We start from the raw sequence: 16,375 nt of genomic DNA, 5'->3' as shown, positions 1-16,375 counted from the left end.
CACTGCAAGTCTAAAAGAATACCATAAAAGAGGAGCCAGGAAGAATGTAAGGGCACAGGGAAGGAACACTATGTAATACTGTCTTCAAGACATGTCAAGGATATTGCAACATGAACTCACAGCAGCTGATTTTATTTCTTTAGTGCAAGTCTTCTGATTCATTACAATAAGCTCACCGAAGACCGTCTTCTAGAACTTCTGGAAGCCTTCCAGAAGGAATAGTTTTATATTATCTTAAAGGGTGTTGGGGTTCATAATGTCTACAGTCAAGGGAAAGATAAACTCAATTAAATTTTTTGCTTTAGGTTAAACACAAAGTTGTTTTTATTTGCTTTTTGTTGCTGGGGAATTTATTGATTATACCATTTTTTGTTTGCTCTTGAGAACATAGTTTTGGATTTTCGCCTTTGTTTCTGATGTGAACATCTTGAAAAGCACCTGTGGCCAGAAAGTCAATTGTGTCTTCTACACTTCTCCATAGTGGTCCTTTGTTCACTGGCCCTGCAGGGCATATAGCAAAGCTATATTACTTCTCCTGGCAGCTGGACTTGGTTGGCTCTGACATACAATGATTATAAAGATATTTCTGTGGGGATGACCAACATGGGGGACATTTCCTTAGTCACAGCCAAGGAACACTGTAGGCTCCAGACTGTTTCACATTGACATTTTGACCACTGACACAAAAAGTAGACTTGTATTAATAGTGGCAATCCAATATGAGATATTCAAGGACCTTTATGAAAATTTTATCCTGTAATCACTATGGCAGCAAGAAGTCTATGGATGTGTGTGGCTTTAGAAAACAAGGATACAGAAATAATGAAATACAGAGACTTCTAGCAGCTGAAGATCCAATCTGCATTAAAACACAAGGAGAGTTCTTAATTGCATCTCCAAATAAGCAGAGATTATCTTGACTTGGAAGGTAATGGGTTTTATATGCCTGTCTGGTACAGGGTTTGTGTCTGAGGCATGTGCCCGAGTTCCTCTGCTGTTTGTCCAAGTGACATTGCTTCTTTAAGTCTCACTAATGTCCCTAAATAATATCACCTGTGCCCACTTCATACTTGTACCTTGAGCTGCACAGCAAGTCATGTGATCTTGACTTGACTTTGGTCCTGGGGCCAAAGTCTTCTTCATCTGGTGGAACTGAAGCTATGCCTCACATTTCTTCATAACATAGTAAGGGACGCAACTGGGGGTAGAACGGAAAAGATGAGAATAAAGCAAAAGAGAGCAACCCTCCAGTCACCTGGTTCATCATAATCCAGTGTATGCAGGTGCTATTTATTACACCAATGTTATTTATTAAGTGGTGTAATGTTATCTACTAAGCGTCACTGTTTACCATGCAAGAGAAGCCATGAGGCACAACTAAACCCACTACAAGAGTTTATTAATGAAAGAGAATAGAAGGGGTGTGCATAGGCCCATGGAATGACCGTGCAGGAAGAGAGAGGGAGAATAGGTAGAACCTGCTTTTATAGGTCCCCCCCTTCCCGCACATGTGCATATGGGCTTACATAGCTACGCCCCACATGTGCATAGATTACGTAATCATGCTGCATGCAAATGATGCCATCATGAAGCACATGGATTACGTAGGACATAAGGCCCTGGGATGACTAAGCATCTTGCCTGGCTACTGGACAGAGCACGCGTGGTCATGTAGCTGGGGGAGTGGCTAGGAATTCTAACAGCAGGTATTCATAAAGGATAATGATGAACTGAAAGGAAAGACAGAAAGAGAACCCTGAAAAGGAGTATGCCAAATGGCTGGCACTAAATGCAGATACATAAAACCTGATAATGCACAAATAAATGGTACCCCTTCACATTTGACCCAATAGTCAGTTATAGACGCCTTCTATTAATGTTTTTAAAAAGCAGTTCTTTCTCAGAGAGGGAGAAAGGACTCACGGCAGGAAGAGCCACAGAATTTGTCTTCTTTGATTAGTCACTGTGACTAAAGTCTCTGTTATGGAATGTGTGTGCTCAATGACCATTCACTAACTGTTCCATGATTGTGATGAATAAGATCGACTGCAAATGAGAGCCATTGATTCACCAGGGCCCAGATGTCAATTGAATCTTGTCTAGCACATCTCATCTGTGAGCTGCTTGTGGGCAAGGACCATGCCTAATTCATCATTGAATCCTGCCAGTGCCTAGCACAAGGCCTTCCATGGTGCAGGTGCTGCCTAAGTGTTGACAGGAGACTGCCTTCATAAATAAGGAGAGATTTTGGTAATATAACCCATGAAGTAACCATAGGCAAATGTTTAGAAAGGACTCTCCTCTGATACTTAGCTGGAGCAGAGTGCTCTGCCCGTCTCCCTTGCTGATGCCTTTGAGAGACATGCACAAACAGATGAGCAAGCAACTCTATTACAAAACTGTAAGACTTCATGGACTGAAGCAGAATTTAATAAGAATAGCAGTGGAAAGAAAACATTATGTTGAAGTTTAATCGGGGTGCATTTCCAGGTAAAGAAACTACATGTTGGTTTCACTTAGTATGATAAGAGTGGATGTTGAGTCCAAATCATGTTGGAATGTCCACTACTAGGGAAGATTCAACTAATATTTAACTCAAAGGTTGTTCACCTGTGTTGTTGTATAGAAAGATGGAGAGGATGGTCATGGTCTAGTGGGAGAGAATCAGAGCCAAGAGCTGAGGAAAGGGTAATCGGTTTTATATGCCTGTCTGGTACAGGGTTTGTGTCTGAGGTATGTGCCCGAGTTCCTCTGCTGTTTTTCCAAGTGACATTGCTTCTTTAAGTCTCACTAATGTCCCTAAATAATATCACCTGTGCCCACTTCATACTTGTACCTTGAGCTGCACAGCAAGGCATGTGGTGACTACTCAGAAAATCCAATCTTTTGTGAGAGTAAACAAAGATCACAGAAGGCAGCAAAGGCAAAGAGGATTCCCTTAGCTACAGCTGGTGAGGTATTTTATAATTCCTTTGAATATGGATCAGGAATTAATACCATTATGTCTGTGGGTTGCACAAGTCTATAATGGAGTTGACTTCACCTTGATGTCTGCAGTTCTGCAGAAATTTTTTATGTTTAAATTGCTAGTTCCTTGTGTAACCTTGAGTGACTACTCATCTTTCATTTTAAATCTCATGAGAGAATCCTTTGTGGATTGCTGTGAAAGGTGTCTGCTTTAGTTAGGGTTACTATTGCTGTGTTAAAACTCCACGACCAAAAGCAACATGGGGAGAAAAGGGTTCATTTCATTCACAGTTCCATATAACAGTTCATCATCAAAAGCAATGAGGGCAGGAACCTGGAGGCAGGAACTGATGCAGAGACCGTGGTGGAAGGGCTTGCTCCCCATGACTGGCTTAGCCTGCATCTTATAGAACCCAGGATCACCATCCTAGGAATGGCCCCACCTACAATGGGCTGGGCTCTTCTCCTTAAATCACTAATCAAAAAAAAAAAAAAATGCCCTGCATGTTTGCATGCCTACAGCCTGATCTTATGGAGGCATTTTCTCAACTGAGGCTTCCCTCCTCCCTGATGATTCTTGCCAAGTGTCAAGTAGACATAAAACTAGCCTATACAGTGCCTGAGACAGGTGATTCAGTTAAAAAAAAAAAAAAGCTATACATGGAGTTCCTTCGTGAGGGCTAGCAGAACTCACAAAGGCTGGAATCTGGGCTAGCTCTACTCTGGGAGGTACTGTCATTCTTAGCGAGAGGACAGCTATGCCTGGCCAAGAAGCTCCAGGGAGCCTTTCTTTTTTCAGGGACACTGACCTACATCTCCACAGTTTTTAGCATCTGTTCACCAAGATGACCACAAATATGGTGCCATTCTTCCCTACAGATTTTATGCACTCTATAGCGACTTTCCTCATAGAAGAACCTCTTCTTTCAGCTAAGGTACAGGATCGAAGGAACACCACCTTGCTCCCAGATCCGAGATGGAAATAACGGGGCATGCTCTGCAGTCAGCAAGAAAGAAAATAGGACTTAGGAATAGAAAATATTCTCTTTAGAAACTATCAGACAGGAAGAACAAAACTTTCTCCTGCAAGAAATAAGAAATGACCTTTGTTGTTGTTTTCTCTCTGACCTTGGTCTTACTTACAGAAAGAACTTCTTACCAAAAATGCCATGGTACCCAAACAGGGAGCTGGCAAATAAAGGCTGCCTAGTCTACCCTACACTGGAGCACATTCAATGCCATGAAGATCAAGATAGAAAAGCCAGCCCTGCTGTTCTGAAGACTTGATTTCTTTTCCTCAGCCACCACAGCAGAGGCTCTTCGAAAAGGACAGCCCCTGCTTCTGTGGAACCGACTGCACTGGAATTCTGCTAAATGGCACTAAATGTCTTAAGAATCAAAGGGAGAATGTAATTTAAGTGCCACTTGGATCTTCCCACAGTTTCTCTGTACCCACATGTGAGAACGCTGCCTGGTGACAGGTCTATAGTTTAGGGTAACACACAGTGGGGGGAAAAAGGATGGTTTTTCAACCACGTATTTCAAGAAATTGACAATTTTAATAGCACACTTCTAATGAAGAATCATCCAGACTTTTTCCCCCCTTTAAGTTGAAAACATCAGTAGGCTGTGAGAGAGCAAGGCATTTGTAAAGAAATTAGCATTTATCTTCATTCCAGAATTGGAGAGTAGGGATGTGAAGGTAAAACAAATAATAGCATGGGACTATTACCCCACCAAAATAAGAGTCTAATTAAGTCATAGTGGCTTCCAACGAAGAGAATATCAAACTTTACTTTCCAAACTACTATTTTGACATGAAACAATACATTCTCCATGAAGAATGTATGGCCTAGAGTATCATTATTCATATTTAAGAACAAGCAAACTTAGATAAGGAAACACTTATTTCACAGTTCGGGTATGGTTTGCAAGTAAAGACTATGTGCTAGAAACTTGTTCCCCAGACCACTGGGTATTTAGGTGACAGGAACTTTAAGAGGTGGTGCCTAGTGGAAGATTAGGTCATAGAGAACCGCACTTGGAAAGGAATAACACAGTTCTCAGAGTGCTGGAAAGTTCTCACAAGAGCTGGTTGTTGCGAAGCGAAGCCACCCACATGCTTAGCCGGCTTTGAACTTCTCTGCTTCCCTGTGCCATTTCACCATGCTGTGACATGGCTAGGAGACCCTAGTCAGAGGCTGGCCCCATGCTATTTCACCATGCTGTGATGCAGCTAGGAGACCCTAGTCGGAGGCCGGCCCCATGCTGTTTTCAACTTTTAGCCACAAAAAAAAAAAAAAAAAAAAAAAAAAAACCAAGTAAAATCAATCTATGTTCCTTGTATGTTACCCAGCACCAGATATTAGAGCAACATGAAATAGACTAAGCCAGCTTTCGCCATACAAACGAGCACACACAGTGCTCTCTGGGTTCACACAGGGTATCAGTAATGAAGAGGCGAGTATGGACCGATGTAGAAAGGTGAGGCTCTGAAGTCCTATGAGTACAGAGTGGTATACTAATGAAGCTTAGCATGCTTCTAGCTCCATAAAGTGAAAACAAGTTTACATCTCTCAGGTCAATAGAAGCAATAACTTCCTGATAATGAAAGCTGTTTAAAAATGGACCAAGTTACAAAGCTGGACCACAAAATTGGCTTTCCACCCATTTGCCACAGTTATTTTGGGAACAGCAAATGGCCTTTCACCGTCTTGTCAATATCTAGCTTTTGTGGTATAGACTAAGTGTAATTAGGAGTAGATTGAGAAAAGCGTTGTCTATATTCTCCATCTCTCCCCTTTCTCACCTCCTGTTCCCTTCTGAACCCATTGCAATTGAGCTTTCAACTCAGTCCATCCCAACAAAACAGCTCTTATCGAGGTCATCAGCTACTCCATCTCACCAAATTGCCAAAAGTCATTTCATCTCCCCATTGTGTTTCTCTTCTCAGCAGCATTTACAAGAAATACAGGTGCTCTTTGGCGTCTGTGGGCATGGGTCCAAGACCTGCTGCAGACCCCAAATCTGCAGGTGCTCAGGTGTCTCATGTAAAGTAATGTAGTATTTGCATGTAGCCTTCACAGTCCTCCTCAAGACATGAATCATTTCTGCCTATAATCCCTCACACATGTATAAATAGCCACTATGCCATACTGTGTAGGGGACAGGGACAAGAAAGAGGCCTAAGCTTCTTTAGTGCAGTGACAATTTATTTCCAAATATTTTGAATGTGCAGTCAGCAGTATGTAGCTGCAGGAGTCACAGAGACTGCCTTCCTCTTCAGGCTTCCGTAGAACCACAGCCTATTTGTTTGCTTGTTGGAGTTGTTCCTTCCTGCTCTTCTGTACCCCTTTCTCTTCCTGGCCTAGTGAGGGTTTCCATCCTTCATCCTCAGTTCTTCTGTTAGACCCTTTCTGGGAGGGACCTACACAATCTTGCGGTTTTAAATTTAGTTTATGTTTCAGTTATCCCCAAATTTATACCCCCAGCCTAGTCCCTTTTCTTGTCTACACAGAGTCAAGATTCAAACATTTAACCCACATGAAGACAAAGTTATGCCCTGCCACCTCAGGTTCAAACATACAACACAGTCTTCCCCCTCGCTCCTTCTTCCTTCCTTCTCACTAACTCTCTCTGCAGCCAGCCAATTAAAATTCTGTGGGGCCCAAACCAGGAATCACCCTGAATTTTTATTCAACCCAAAGAATTTAGCAACTCTTTCTTTGGCTAGTTCTTTCATATATATGATTTTTATATAATTATATATATATATGTATTTAATTTTAGAATTAGCTTGTAAGATAATGAGTTTAATTATGATGTTTCATACATGTATATCATGTACTTTGTGTATATGCAACACCCAATCCTCTTGTGTCTCCCTTCTCCTGGTTCCCTTACTCCTTTCAAACACCCCTCCGCGTGTGTGTGTGTGTGTGTGTGTGTGTGTGTGTGTGTGTGTGTGTGTGTATCCTCTGCATTTTTATTGCTATCATACTAGTTAACACAACTCTCTTCCACAGATTATTATAGTCACCCTCAGGTTTACCCCTTTCTGCTTTCTCTCTTACAATCCCCTCAATATCTAATACCCAGGATTATCCTCACACTTAACTCGGACCATTTCACTTCAAAGGTTTGTCTGTCAGTGCCTTACTATAGCATTTAGACTATACTCCAGATTTCTTACCATGTCTGTAATGCCTCAGATGATTTGAGCCAAATCAACTTATGAACTTCATTCCGGGAAACTGACATTGTCACTATGCTTGTATTTCAATAGCCTGAGAAGACAGTACTCTCGATACCCCTGCCTGTTGTCCCTGGTTTCTCATCCTTCAGGCATATTCCCCCTTAATGATGAGATCACTATTGTCTTCTCACATAAGCTTTCTCTGAATGCTTGAGCTGAAGTATCCTAGACCCATCATCAATGATGTTTACATCACTGCTTTATTTCATAGAAGATATCTATGTATGCATTTTTTATGTTTATTATACCTTTTACATCAACATAAGAGGAGACACTTTGGGACAAAGACTCTGTCTTCTTTTCTATGTTCTTTTGTGTTGATGTGGGGTTTTGTTTGTTTGTTTGTTTTTGGGAGGAGGGTTGGTTTTTTGTTTTTGTTTTTGTTTTTGTTTGTTTGTTTTTTTTTTTGAGACAGATTTCTCTGTGTAGCCCTGGCCATCCTGGAAATCACTCTGTAGACCAGGCTAGCCTTGAACTCATAAAGATCCATCTGCCTCTGCCTCCTGAGTGCTGGGATTAAAGGTGTGTGCCACCACACATGCTTACTGCACTATATGAAATAACAGATACTAAGAAATCATTGAATGAATGAATGAATGAATGAATGAATGGATAGATGAGGTTCCACAGAGTACAAGAGGGTGTGAGTTAAAGTACTGAGAAAGGTCACTATTTACATTTCCAAACCCAACAGTAACATTTTCAAGGAGCATAAGGAAGGTGTCAGAACTCATCTTAGAATCTTAGAGCTATGTGTAAGACTCACTGCAAAACCTTGAAACAGTCCGAAATTTTCTGGCTTTTCATTCTTTACCTCTTAAATGGCAGTATTATTCCATGATCACAGAGATTAAATGAGATACTTAGACAGTCTCTGACACACAGCAGACACTCATAACATGCTGACTCTTTTATCAGCTGTCCTGTCTAAATATCTGTTTCTTTATATAAAAATTCCAAAGGTGGGGACTCAGTCTTCTTCACTAGGATCTATGTGAGAATCCCATGCTATGCAAATGAATCTTGCTGATTCTCTTTAGGGATGGCAGGGAGCAGCTGGCTTGGCTAAGTATCTTAAGTGCTCAGTCCCCATGCTGATGAGACTACAAAACAGAAGCCTGGAAGGACTCAGTCTGTGCAAATCTTCTGGTCCCTTCTCTCCAAGGAAATCAGTGTGCTCACTGTCGTCTGCTCTGCCACTATCGTCCCACTGCTGAGACCCTCACTTGGCAGGCAGGAGCTTGCTAACTTTGTCCAGCCCCTCTGCAACCATGCCAGATTCTTTCCAGACTGTATATTATGGAACTGCAGGGATGAAAACCTTTTGATGATGTAGAACAAACAAAATTTGAAGCGTCATACCCACTCCTTTTCACTTTCAAGGAGCGACTTAGCCTTTTCCATGGACATGGTTACTGGAATGACACCTCTATCCTCCCTCCTCCCAAGGAATACAAATACAGCTTGAATCTTATTATCGACCACTTACTACAGACTACAGAAGCAGACTGTCTCCTTTTCCCTTGCTCTTTTGGCTCATTAATGCAACCCGAGGTTCTTTTAAAGTTTAAGTTGGCCATGATTTCTGCTGTTCCAGCTTTATGCCTATGGACCAAGAGGCCCTTTATCCAAATGTAGCTAGTGATAGGTCTCCTGTTCCTGCTGATGCTGTTTACCAGCTGGATGATGGTGCTGCTAGAGGGTGTGGTGATGAAGTAATAATGGTGGTTGGTAGAGTTACAGGTTGTGGTGGTGGTGGTGGTGGTTAATGGCAATGGGTAGTGCTGACAGCAGTTGTTGTAGTGATGGCAATGGAGATAAAACAAAAAGAAGAAAAGAAAAATTACTGGAATTTTACTAAAGTGTTATTCTTACAACATGGCTGAAGACAGATATCATTACATTTCAAAGACACAGTAGGGGACAGAGATGTTATAGTTTTATTGGCTGGGATTCTCATACAGACCACCTAATCTAGAATATCAGTATATTCAAAAGGCTATTTTAACTTTGATCAACTTTGATAAGTATCTCAACTTCACCATTGATTAACTGAGAGTAGTATAGCAGCTGTCACTCCCATAGTGATATTTTATGTGTGTTCAATATTTCCAGTGCTGCAGAAGCTGCATAGTAAGTAGTGAAAAGTTACTAGGTTTAAACGTGTTTCTCCTCCTCCTACCCTCCACCCCTTTCTTATCCCTCTAAGAGATACTGTTGCTATCTAGCCCAGGCTGCCCTTGAACTCACAGCAGTCCTCTTGTCTCAGCCTCCTGGGTGCTGGTATTAGGATCACAGATGATGTTGCTGTGCCTAGATCAACATTCTCTTCTAGATAAAAATCCATGGTTGGAATGCTGAGGCTTGCCTTCTTAGAGAATGAGGTGTAATCAGTTCAGGCAACCAGCTTTGTAAATGCCTTAGCAACAAAAATGACTTGCTGTGCATGGCAGAATGTTCAGTTATAAAAACAATGCGTCCTCCTCAAACAAGTAAAAACCAAAAACAAACACACATGCCAAACAACAGCAAAAGTAGATAATCAAATTTTTGGTTTTTTGTTTTTGTTTTTTGTTTTTTGTTTTTTTGAGTCAGGATCTTGCTCTTTAGCTCAGGCTGTCACTTAATTTGCAGCAATCTTCCTGCCTTAGGCCCCCAAGTGCTGAGATCACAGGTGTGAGCCACTACCTGGATTGTAGGAATTCTTGAAGAAATAAGAAAAGAATCCCAAATGTGGCTAGAGAAGATCAGGACGGGGTCAAATCAGTAGCAAGTGAGTAACTACTGAGTTGTACAAATATCTCACCAATCTCTTGACTCCATTTTCCTACAAGGAGAAGGTCATAAGGCTCACCCTGCTGAACAAAGGTAATCAGTACTTAATACAAGGTTAAGAGCTCAGAGTTAAGTGACTCTGAACAGCTCTACAAACTTGAAGTCAATGCCAATGACTTTTCAAATTAAGCCTAATAGCAGCTGCCCACATGGAATAGATGTGGAAGCCTCAGTCCATTTTCTAATTGACCGAACGAAATGAGGTCTCTGTTGCAGCTCATCTGTCCAGCATTTCCTGTTTCTCAGTTCCACGGCAACTGTTAAGAGAGCTAAGCAATTTTCACAACATGTGTGGAGGCCTACTACAAGCCTGCCTGGCAGAGAGCACCACATCAGGAGTCAGAGATGCAGAATTCAACACTCATATCATTCCTGCGCCAAAATGGTCACTACAAGTAAATTATAGACACACAGAGTTAGAAAGACAGGTCTAGACCATTGGGAGCACAACTAGTGCTTACCAGGTGAGGGGCTATAATGCAGAGGAAGCACAGAGCCCTGGATCTTTGCTGTGAAGTGTGCAACCACCCTGTAGGTCACTCATTGTAATTCTCAGCTTTGGACCCTCCATGACGCACAGGTAGTAACAATACTCATTTTAGCTGTAGGAATTTGAAGTGGTTTCCTCTGTCATGCTAAGAACAAGATGGTAGTTGAGACAAGGTCTTAAAAGGTATGCTGACTAGTTTTATGTCAACTTGACACAAGCTAGAGTCATCAGAGAGGAGGGAACCTCAACTGAGAATACCTCTTCATAAGCTCAGGCTATAGGCAAGCATGTAGGGCATTTTCTTAATTAGTTATTTATAGGGAAGAGCTCAGCTCACTGTGGGATTGGCTACCCCTGTGCTGGTAGTCATGGGTTCTATAAGGAAGCAGGATGAGCAAGCCATGGGGAGCCAGTAAGCAGCGCCCTTCATGTCCTCTGCATCAGCTCCTGCTACCTGCCCTGCTTGAGTTCCTGCTTTTGATGATGAAGTGTTATATGGAACCGAGTGAAATGAACCCTTTCCACCCTGAGTTGCTTTGGGTCATGGTGTTTCCATCACAGCAATGCTAACCCGAATTAAGACAAATGGGTTCATCTTCAGTCATTTAAAATGAATTTTGGTCAAATTTAGTATAGGGCTGTACAGGTCAAAGAAACATGCAGTCTGTGAGTGAAGCCTCATACTTTGTAGAGTCCCTGGTTCTGTGGAGTAGAGCCATGCTCCCAGTGGCCACCGCAACCAGCTCTCTTATTTTTCTAGTAGTAGTAAGGCCCAGAGGGATTAAAATCAAGCTGACATCCACTGTAACTGTAGATTTTGTTCACAAGTAAAGAAAATCTCTGATGACTTCACAAAGTTAATAGGGAGAAGGACTGAGAAGGTGAATAAGGAAAAATACATTTTTAAAAGAACCAAGGAGTTAGGAATTCCAGGAGAGAATTTGAATCAGGTTGGCATTTTCTAACTACTCTTTAAAAGTCCTTTAATTTGATCACCTCTCCAAAATTTGTTTATTGAGAAATCGAATTGGCATATTTAACATGCTAAGTTTGAGTCAAAGAACAAACATCATATCCTAGGTATGTGAGGTGTCCTGGTTTGTGGTTTTATGTCCCAGTTAATGCTCTGAGCAGTCACATTTCTAAATCTGTTAAAGCTGAGCTGCAACTGGCATTCATTTCACATGCAAACAGAAGAAATGGAAAGTTACTCCCCACAATTCTCATTCCCATGAGAACTTAGACCTTTCTCTGTCTTTCTCTGCCACCAGGAGGACAGAGGGTCCCAGCAGCTTGTGCTCTTCCTCTGTCTCTTCTCCTTGTTTAACTGAATCCAATTAAGCCCTGCACTATCATTAATTGTCAAACTAGCACTTTCTGACTTGAGAAACCCACCTGGCAATCACCTTTAAATTAGCCTCAGCCCCTCTAAATAGCTTTAATTAAAGTCACGGCTGGCATGGAATCTGTCCAGGTTTTGTTTGTGATTACAAATTTTCGGTGTCACAGGTGTGGCAGAGACAGGGCATATATTAACTCTGGACCCTCAGGGTTTTATCCTGGTCAGAGTCAGAGCTTATGAAACATATGCCCATCCACAGGCCAGACAAGGCAGATAGCTCCATTTCCGAGGACTTCCTGCAGAAGGAATCTAGGCAAGCACTTTTCAGCCTTGAAGTTGATTCTGTGCATTCTACACTGGCTCTGCCCATCAAGACAGAGATTGCTCTTGTGGCCATTGTCAGATATATTGAACATGGTTACACACTTAAGTTATTTCCAGGTCTGTTTTGGGGTCGACTTTTGTAGCCACTCCCCAAAGCTGCTAGGGCTACCTCTGACTTGGAGACCCTAATAATTGTTCTGTTCAAGCAGGGTCACTGTTAGGAAGACAACTACCTTGGGCTGTTTACTTGGAAAATAATGTAATACACTGACACCTGCTTGGACTTAGGTTTAAATCCAATTATTCTTAATAGCTGGTTACCTCTGCCCAGTCATTGAGCTTCCTACAGATGGTGAGATGGTGGTGATAAGGGACGGGATGATACTTGGACAGCATGTGCCAGGTCTGACTTTTGGACATGGATAATAAGCCAGCTCTTTAGAAAGGGTTGTGTGAGGATGAGGAGTAATTCTTCTGGGTTAAATTCCAATCCCTGTCTTAAAGGTGCTACTGAGCTTGTCTTCTGGTCTTCATACAGCTTTTTAAACCAGACCTTCTAAAGTCCTCTCATTTTAATTTATTGCCAAAAAGATCTAGGTCTAATGAGGAACCACAGCTCTCATCCAGAGCAAAATAAATCCATCTTTTTTTGAAATTATAATTACAATATTTATCTCTTTCCTCCCTCCAAACCCTCCCATATATAAGAATATATTGTGTGTGTGTGTGTGTGTGTGTGTGTGTGTGTGTGAGAGAGAGAGAGAGAGAGAGAGAGAGAGAGAGAGAGAGGCATGAGAGAGAGAGAGAGGCATGAGAGAGAGAGAGAGGAGGGGTCCATATCTTAAATCATCTTGCTATAATTCTGAAGAAGAATTTCCCTCTTTGTCCAAGGATCAATCCTCAGCTCTTGATTCTATATCTTCCTCTCTGTGGTCTTTTGTCAAATCAAGAGAGTATGTCATCTTCTTTTCATGTAACCCTCTTATTCACAGACTAGAAACACACTCAAGTCTCCTCAATTTCTCCATAAGCAGCAATCAAAATCAAAATCAGAGCTAAACTCCAACTTGACTCACTCTCTAGCCTTCTCCTGCCCACTAGAGGAGAGAGAGCCACACCCACTACCTCAATTGTCTCTTAGTCCACTACATGTCACAGACTTACCTCTTCTTTGTTCCTCTGTCAGATTCTCATCTGTGCTAGCTGCAGCTTGGTTTCAGTTACCCCAGAGGGAAAGAGATTGTCCTTTTCCTTCCCCAGTTCTCAAGTGGTTTAATGAACACGAAATTGGTGGAAACATTTACTGCATTCATTTCTACACATACTCCATGATGTGTCTCTGGATCTCTTATACTTTCTGTTATCACCACCTTGATGATCTGGTCTCAGTGCTGTGTCTTCTCTAAGGATCCTGCCTACATTGTGTTCTCAGCACTCACCACAGGACTCAACTAGGTGGTAATCAGTATTGTAAAAGTAATGTGTCAGGAACCAGAGTATTGGGTATCTATTTGTACCTTGCCTTACCTGATGGCCTCCCTGTCTCTCACCTGCACTGAGAAACCAGCCTATTTGTCATTTAGATGATTCCATTGTTTAACAATAGTTCTACAGCTCCTCAATGCTGGCCCTGCTCTGGAGGCTGGAAAACTTTAAATGTCCTCTTCTCATGTAGTTAACAATCTGGTTGAGGCAACAAGGTAAATAAGATCCCAGCCTGCATGGAATATGAAAAATAAAACCAAGTGAGCAAGGAAGATAGGTGAGAAGTGCAATGTTCACAGGAGAGTGGCGTGAGTGGTCTCCTGGCATGTTAGTGGAGTCCTAAGAAGGGAGATCACTATCTGAAACCTGCTGGAAATACTGCACGTGAAGTAGATTGAGAGGCAAAGGCTTGATGGGCCTAGGAAAATGAGGAGCCCATTAGGCTGGACTGTAGGTAGTGGGGGTGGGGGGAGCTTGGTAGGCCATAAGAAGACCTTTGGAGTTAATTCTGCATTATACAGGAGCCATTAGAAGAATTTCTAAAGGTACTATAACCCAGTCTCTCCACATACAGCTCTGGTCACATTCTTCCTTGATTTAAAGTTTTATTTGCTCACTCTTTCCTAAGGGAATAAATTCCACATGCTTTTGTTAGATGTCTCTGTGGCCTATGCTCTCATACTGCTCTCCTCTACAATCTCACCTCCTCCATTGTTACTCTAAGGTCTGTGCTCATGTCTGCTGCAAGGAGGCACAGGAACTAGCATTTCCCGCCCCCTCCCTCGAGTATCTCTTGCATGGTGATTCACATTCATTAGGCCTCTCCATACAAATCTAGCCATGTCTTCTTTAAAGATGCAAAACCCAGCATAGAATTGCCGACAATGCCAGACTAGTCATGATGTCAGCTAATGTTAATTTATCACCTATCATGTGTCCAGCACTGCTGAGTAACTCTCATTTAATATTTGTAATGCTTCAGGGAGACAGTTACTTAAGTCTTCATGTCTGTTTCACAGATAATGATAAGGAAGATTCAATACCTTAACTACATTCCCAAGGTTGAATTGGTAGTAACTAGAGCAGTAAAAATTAAGACCCTAGCCCTTTAGATGCCAATATTCTCCCAAGCACACACTAACCTAGAATCTCAATTACTCAGTATAATCCCAGCTGAGGAAGCTGAGGCAGGGGGATCACAAATTCAAAGCCTGCTTGGGCTCCAGAGTGACTTCAAGGCCAGCCTGAGTAATTAAGAAAGACCTTGCTCAAAACAAAACAAACAAAACAAAACTATATATGGCTGGGTAGAGCAGTTGTATGGCATGTGTATAAAGCAAGTAAGAGAGGGAACACCAAGCTGGGGGTTAAAAGAACAGTTCTAAACATGCACTGGGTTCAATGGCACCAAAACAGGAGTCCCTAAGTAAAACAATGCATACTTATTCCACTCCAAAACCACCCACTCCTTTAGTTACACCCTGGAGTGATCCACAAGGTAAATTCACTTCTCCCAACAAGGGCAGGGGTAGGCAAAACCATGACAACGGTTTTGACCACTAGGTTGTATAGATGATTCTTCTATCTCTGTTTCTGATCTATAGTGTCAATATGTTAGGTATATCAAATGTGCTTTCGAACACAACAGTAATTTCAATTTCTAAAGGGTTACTAGGACACAATCCATGGTAAAGTGAGGTGAACTGAGTCAGTGTCCATGAGACTCAATTTCTGAACTGCAGGGCAGCTTGGCTGCTTAGGGGAGACTATGAGTGGCACTTTGGGCTATTTGTATATCACAAGAGTAGGCAAATCCCTACTAGAAGGATCCCTGGAAGGACCACCCAAGGGTAATGGGGCAGGTCCATTGCTTTGTGGGGCAATCAGAAAGTTGTGATTTCTCCAGAGCCAAGGAAGGACTAAAAGAGCCTTGGTTTACAGGAAACCCTGCCATGTCCCCTGCTTGGGGTTCCACTTGGCTTCTCAGAGGCAGGACAGGTATCAGTTCCCACACCTACTTTAGAAGGCTTCCTGGGCTGAACAGAATATGATAATAAAAAAAAAGACTTCACAAAAACAACGTGAACAGCCAAGGGTTCAGGCAGAATAGGATGACCTACAGATGAGTCCTCTCACTGAGAGCCCAGGCTTACCTAGCTTAGGATAAATTCTCTGTATGTAAGATGATGGCTACCCCCTCAACATACCCTCATACCTAAAAAAAAAAAAAAAAAGCAAAAACCATAGATTATCGGCTGTCTCCTTTCTGCCTCCTAATACTACTTGAAAGCAATGCCTTGGCTATTACTGTAATAGAGATGTCCATTAGGGCTATTTCCTCCTTAAGAGATGCTTCTGTGATAGTGAGATGTGATGGCTCAAGTTTGTTCTTATGCGTGAATCCTCACACACACACGGGGAGGAGCATTTCAAGGAAGTAGGCTATGCATGGAGCATGGCGGGTGAAGGGACACTGCAGAGAAAGCAATCACCTTCCCCATCCTGAGTAACAGTGTCATCATGAGGGTCATCCTGTCCATGTGCCAGCCTGTTGACTCTGTGAGCTGGGTTCTGAGCCAACTGAATGGTCGGTCCTCAGGGGAGTGTTAGCTTCCAGGTTGCATGTCTCCCTTGGTCTACCATGAGACTCAGGAACTTTCCTATGCCCTACACCCAC

The 16,375-nt window shown here is 42.2% G+C and overlaps 1 long non-coding RNA gene across 1 annotated transcript; it reads right to left on the bottom strand.

Moving 5' to 3' along the window:
• Window positions 1-351: 351 nt before the first annotated feature.
• On the bottom strand, window positions 352-8,887 carry LOC131914136 (uncharacterized). Its single transcript, XR_009380079.1, has 3 exons — window positions 8,712-8,887; window positions 1,077-1,198; window positions 352-501 (listed from the first exon to the last, which is right to left on the bottom strand). It is a non-coding gene; the product is annotated as an uncharacterized LOC131914136 (long non-coding RNA).
• Window positions 8,888-16,375: the final 7,488 nt, after the last annotated feature.

The sequence above is a fragment of the Peromyscus eremicus genome, chromosome 7 (assembly GCF_949786415.1).
Source record: "Peromyscus eremicus chromosome 7, PerEre_H2_v1, whole genome shotgun sequence".
NCBI classification, from domain to species: domain Eukaryota; kingdom Metazoa; phylum Chordata; class Mammalia; order Rodentia; family Cricetidae; genus Peromyscus; species Peromyscus eremicus.
Note: the sequence above shows the minus strand (reverse complement) of the source record. Positions and strands in the feature narration are given on the sequence as shown.